This window comes from Olea europaea, chromosome 7 (assembly GCF_002742605.1).
Source record: "Olea europaea var. sylvestris chromosome 7, O_europaea_v1, whole genome shotgun sequence".
Classification (NCBI taxonomy): Eukaryota; Viridiplantae; Streptophyta; class Magnoliopsida; order Lamiales; family Oleaceae; genus Olea; species Olea europaea.
The window spans coordinates 12,093,519-12,100,016 of record NC_036243.1 but is presented as its reverse complement, the minus strand read 5'-3'; the positions used below and the strand labels follow the sequence as shown (position 1 = coordinate 12,100,016).

General features: G+C 35.2%; 1 long non-coding RNA gene across 1 annotated transcript; it reads left to right on the top strand.

Annotated features, from left to right (window-relative positions):
* The first annotated feature begins 2,957 nt into the window (after positions 1-2,957).
* Positions 2,958-4,812, top strand: LOC111397010. The gene is made up of 2 exons (XR_002703107.1): positions 2,958-3,145; positions 4,344-4,812. It is a non-coding gene; the product is annotated as an uncharacterized LOC111397010 (long non-coding RNA).
* Positions 4,813-6,498: the final 1,686 nt, after the last annotated feature.

Here is a 6,498-nt window from a genome sequence, read left to right as displayed (position 1 = left end):
GGATTAATGGCAAATGACAATATTTATTAATTCAACAGTATGGAAAATATAAAGCAATTTAGCAATTGGCTCTATTTGTTACACTACCTAAACTAACAAACTAGCCTAATATTTATACTACACGGCCAAACCCTAAGTAGAGTCCCAAAATGTAAGAAATTAGGTTACTATTAAGAATTTGATCTCCTTTCCAACTCTAGTCAAATTATGCTTCTTCAATCTCCTAATTTGAGTCACATTGACTCAATTTTCGGTTTAACAAACGAAATTCATAGATTTCAAACCCGTCTACAACAAAATGAACTGGCCGAATATCCTTAACACAGTAATCACTCCATATAAACCAAACACTCGTCCTCTGCCCGGTGTCCACAACCGACACCCGAACCCAAACCCAGGGTTCATAATTTCACCAAAGAATTAATGTTGATCACACAGAGCCGAAGCACACCCTGTAGCAAGAACCAAACCAAATGCTTGATCAGAAGGCCCCTTACTGGAACTATTGCCTTCAACATCCCCAGAAGCATCCCAGACATTGTTGACACCACGATACCTACGCTCAATGAGCCCTACCTCGGCAACTGAACACAGTGTACCAGCTGAAATTTGTGGCAAAGCGGGATCATCAATGCTCTCCCTGGCAATGTTTTGAACTGACTCAGAGCCCAACCCAGTAGATACGTACCAAACTGAACTTCCACCATGGTACTAAACTTGTCCAAATGTCTCCTAACTGGTTCTGCACTCCCCTGCAAAATATAAAACTGAGATCTTTTTCGTCCCTCCAGTACAACCCGGACTCCCTTTCGAACCTTCAAGATTCCACCTCCTCCAGATAATTTATACCATTTTACATCCAGGGTACTCCGTGAAATGAGATTCCTTCTCAGGTCAGGAACATGTCGAACCTAATCAATTGTTCTAAATGTTCCATTCCGCATCCTCAATCTGACTCGACCGATCCCAACAATACAGCAAGATTGATTGTTTCCTATTACAATTCCACATTTCTGAATAGTCTCATATGTCTGAAATAAATTCCTAACGGAACACATATGGTGCGAACATGCCGAATAAAGAGTCCACTCCTCGTCAAGCCTAGATTCCACATTAGCTACCACGGTCAACATCACCTCTTCGTCATCTAAACAATTCTCAACTACATTAGTTTCGTCTGAATTTAAAGGTTGCACCCCACAATTTGCAGCTAAATCACCTTTAGCCTGCAACATATCGCAATCCTTCCGAATGTGTTCCTTCCTTTGCAGTAGTAATAGGTCACGTTGCTAAATCTGACTGTCAATCTGCCTCGTCATCGACGGCCTTCAGATATTAAAGCTTCTCCATCCCTTGATGTAGCTCCAACCAAATGTTTCATTTTCTATTTTGAGTGTAAAGCATATAGACATCTTCTATAGTCAAAGTATCTCGACTATACAAGATAGTATCCTGAAACGATGCATAAGACCTAGACAACGAACACAACAGGATCAAGGCAAGATCCTTTTCATCATACTTAACCTCCAACTTTTCCAGATCTGCAATTATTTCCTTGAACACGACAACATGGTCTTCCAACGACTCTCCTTCTATCATGTGATGTGAATACAGTTTCTGCTTAAGAGCCAGTTTACTTATACGACTCTTAGTCATACACAACTGCTCCAACTTCAGCCACAAACCAGCCGCTGTTTTCTCCTTCAAGACATCCTGCAAAATGTTGTTGAACGGATGAAGATGAATCAATGACGTAGCATTCCGTTCCTTCCGTTGTTTATCCTCCGTTGTCCATCCTGCTGGCATCCTTTCAAAACCCAGCAACGCATCTTTCAAATTCAACTGCACCAAAATAGTCTTCATCTTTACTTGCCACAACGAGAATCTTTATTGCGATCTAATTGCGTAATATCATACTTCAACCCAGTCATCCCAAAAGAATCTCAGTCAATCCACAGAAAATCAACAGCCTCGCTCTGAGACCATTTGTTGAGCGTGGAAGCTCCAATAATACATGTTAATTCCAAACCGAATTTTAAAGAACAAGGTGATATGACAATATTGAAATATATTAGATCACACACCGAAAAACAAGGTTTAGAAGTAAAGAAAAACACAAAGGATTAATTGCAAAGGACGATGTTTATTAATTCAACAATATGCAGAATACAAAGTAATTTAACAATTAATTTCTATCTGTTACACTACATAAACTAACAAAGGAACCTAATATTTATACTACAAAGCCAAACCCTCAGTAGAGTCTCAAAAGGTTAGAAATTAGGTTACAATTAGGAATTTGATCTCCTTTCTAACTCTAGTCAAATTATGCTTCTTCAATCTCTTAATTTGAGTCACACTCCTAACTAGTGTTGATTAATTGGTTGGGAATCAGGATCATGGTTTAAGCCAGGGTGTGTGTTTCAAAATAACTTAAGTCACTATTTAAACCCTATTTTATAAAAACTTATTTTTTTTTTCAAACTTATTTTCTACCATACATTCTGTTAATAAAATCACTATTACAAAATCTATTATATTCAAAAAATGGGTTTAAAAGACCTGAGTGTAATAGGTTGGAATTAGGATTTATAAGTTATTGGGCTACATAATTTTTTATTTTTATTATTATTATTATTATTTTGCATAAGCCCAAAACAATTAAGGGAGTGTTTGACGGCCATTTTATGTAAAAACGCATTTTAGAATAGTAACTTGATGAGAAGTGTGTGGTTGAAAAATAAGAAAAAAAATTTGATTTACGTGTAATATTATTTTAATAAAGAATGTGTGATTGAAAAGAAGAGAGGAAAATGCATTTTGAAAAAAGGATAATGCTACTAGTATAAAGTAGCTTGACAAAGGAGGCTTACAAAGTGACGTGTACAGCTCATATCAAAAGGCATTGGACGGCTGAGATGTAGGCAGAATCTTTACCCATTTACTGACCCATTCAGAAATTCAAACGCCATTTACTACCCATTTAGAAATTGAAACCAGAATAGAAGAGAGACGAAAATTCTCAAATTAGGGCGGCAAAAGCGAAGCGGGATTCCGATTGATTTTCACGTTATTTGTTTCATCGACGAATCCGGCATTGAACGTGATTGCTCCTCCTGTCCATCTTCTCCATCCGTGAAACTGGGTACGGTATGAATTTTTGGTTGGAATTTTGTTGATTAATTTGAGCTGAAATTTTAGTCACCAGTTATATGTATAGAATGTTAAACATTGCTAGGCATGGAAATTTTAGAATTTTGGTAGGAATTTTGTTGAAAGTTTAAGCTGAAATTTTAATTACCAATCAACAGTACCTATATCTTTCACGTCTCGGTCTCTCTTACGAAATATTCCAAAATTTATTTCCAGTAATGCATGATTGTTCTCTGTCATTACCCATTTTTGCATTACCAGGTGAGAAGGGTTCTAAAAGGTGGGGCAAACTTTATTTGTCTTACCTTAGCAGAAAGTCCAATAGGAGTGGTGATTTTCCATAGTTTATACATGATGAATACCTTTATATTTTGCTGTTCCCTAATATATTCATAATTATAATTAACATCGTTTGCATAATGGCTAATGCAAAGAGTTAAGTTTTGTTTTGATTACATGAAATTCTTGCAGAACTATTTTTTTTTCTCACCGTAATGTCCCGTTCGGAAAGGTATTCATTCTTTTAGGCCTTTTGTCTGGAAAAGATTGAGTTTAGGATCATGATTGCAGAAGAGAAATTTTGGTTCGATACGAATAATCACGTGTTTGGAAAATCTAATAAAAAATGGAGTTGTGGACAATGAAATATTTGGAAGAATTCCTATTGTTGGTATGGGCGGAATAGGAAATATAACTCATCAAAGCTGCTCTTTCTCCTTTAAAACATCATTTCAATCCATTTTCAAAGGTACACTTCGTATATAATAATCTGGTTTTCATTATGCAAATTAGTTAGCTAAAATTCTTTTGATGATGAAAATGAAAGTACTGATTTTATTTTCCTTTGTAAATCTGGTTTTAACGCAAATAATTTGAAATGTCTGGTTTATAATATTTGTTCATTATGTATAACCATTATGTTGTTAAAAACTTAATCTGTTTGTATAGACTGATGAATTAAATCTTGAATAGTTCTTCCCTTGATACTAAGTTGATTAATGACTAGTTGTGTGGAGCACTCAGATTACTAATAATCTAAGATTATCATCATAATCTTATTTGCAATTGTTTGATTATTTTCTTTTACGCTTTTGAGTACACCACTGGATGTTTGATCATATTTTTTTTGAATGCAACGGAAAATGGTATATCGTTGAGAAGCTAACACACAATCTCCATTCTCTTTGCAGAATATGTAGCAACTCGAGTATCCGGAAGCAACTCATAATAGTCGTGATATGATGTGCTTCACCACTCACCGAAAGAGTAGATACCAATAAAAATAGGCACAAACTATTCATGGAAATGAAGTCGTGAACAAAAACTTGAGACCTTGGTTCTATTTTCACCCAATTGTTGGGTGAAATTTGAGTGGGCTAGCAGTGGAAAAAGTAGTAGCGTGAATGCCTTTTGTGAAGCTATGAAATTGCGTTGTGAGGCAAAGGATTATCAGTTCTTATGGAGGTTCCATAAGAGTTGAAATAGCCAGAGCAGACTATAGAAGTTCTCTAAATATATATACACATGTAAATAAGCTTGTGGAGGTGGCCTATTGTCTATCTCTGAAAAAAGTTTTATGATCTACATGGTTTTCTTATGTATAAGAAATGGAATTAATGTATGTAAATATTAGCAAGTATAAAATTCTTGTTTTCTCCTTGAAACAGTGATAGATGTTCTAATATATATAGATTACAAATGCACACTGAATTCACGATCTAAACACTCACTAGAAGAGTGTCATGATGGTGTTGAAAGTTTTACCTCCATCATAATCCCAAATTTGAAGCTAGTCTTTCCATTTATCAACAGTAGGACATTTCTCGGTTCTTGCTAGTCTATGTTTGAACTAACTATAATCGAAACACGTAAATTTTAATAAATTTGGATGTGTTTAAACTAAACATAACCATCACATTTAACAAACTCCAAACTCTTGTTATTATAATTAACCAAACATTCAATGTGCTAGTAAGACAAGGTACCTGAAGTAAGTCATCCATTTCAACCAAAATCTACCAATTCATTGCACTACACTAAAATAACAAATTAAGATTTTGACCTTGCAGCTATTTAACTTAACATAACTAGTTCGACATAACCCACTAATCATGCCATGTTCGTCCATTTTCCCTAGCTAACTGCCACATTCACATTCACATTCACAAAAATCAAGAGCTCTTCTTCGTTATTTAGCCCCTAATAGTACTGGAGTTGAGCGATTGCCAGAGATGTGACGACGCCGGAAGCACAAAGAGACTGCGGGAGCTGAGCATTTGCCGAAAATTGTAGTTCTGCAAGAATTTCATATAATGAAAACAAAACTTAACTCTCTGCATTAGCCGTTATGCAAATGATGTTAATTATAATTATGAATACATTAGGGAACAGAAAAATATAAAAATATTCATCATATATAAACTATGGAAAATCACCACTCCTACGTGATTTGCTAAGGTAAGACAAATAAACTTTCCCCGACCTTTTAGAACCCTTCTCACCTGGTAATGCACAAAAGGGTGATGCTAGAGAACAATCATGCATTACTGGAAATAAATTTTGGAATATTTTGTAAGAGAGACCGAGACGTGAAAGATATAGGTACTGGTGACCGGTGATTAAAAATTTCAGCTTAAACCTTCAACAAAATTCCAACCAAAATTCTGAAATTTCCATGCCCAGCAATGCTTAACATTCTATACATATAATTGGTGACTAAAGTTTCAGCTCAAATTAAACAACTAAATTCCAACCAAAAATTCATACCATACTCGGTTTCGGAGATGGAGAAGATGGACTGGAGGAGCAATCACGTTCAATGTCGGATTCGTCGATGAAACAAGCAACGTGAAAATCAATCGGAATCCCGCTTCGTTTTTTGCCGCCCTAATTTCAGAATTTTCGCTGCTCTTCTACTCCGGTTTCAATTTCTAACTAAATTCTAAGTGGGTAGTAAATGGGGTTTGAATTTCTGAATGGGTCAGTAAATGGTTTAAGATTTCCGCCAACATCTTAGCCGTCCAATGCCTTTTGATCTGAGCCGTACACGTCACTTTGTAAGTTTCCTTTGTCAAGCTACTTTGTACAAGTATTATTGTTGTTGAAAAAAATGGGTACCAAACTAGGGCTACAAATAATAATAATAAAATGATAGTCATAATAGTAATAATAATAATAATTGGAAAATTACATAACTACCTAGATTTAAAGATACAATTTCAACTTTGACAAACACGTTCCTTTCAAAAATCAAGTGGTACAAATTAAATTGTTAATTATATATATTTTATTAATTAAATAGGTAAGGTCACAATAAGGTACGATTTATAGTCACAATTACGTAAT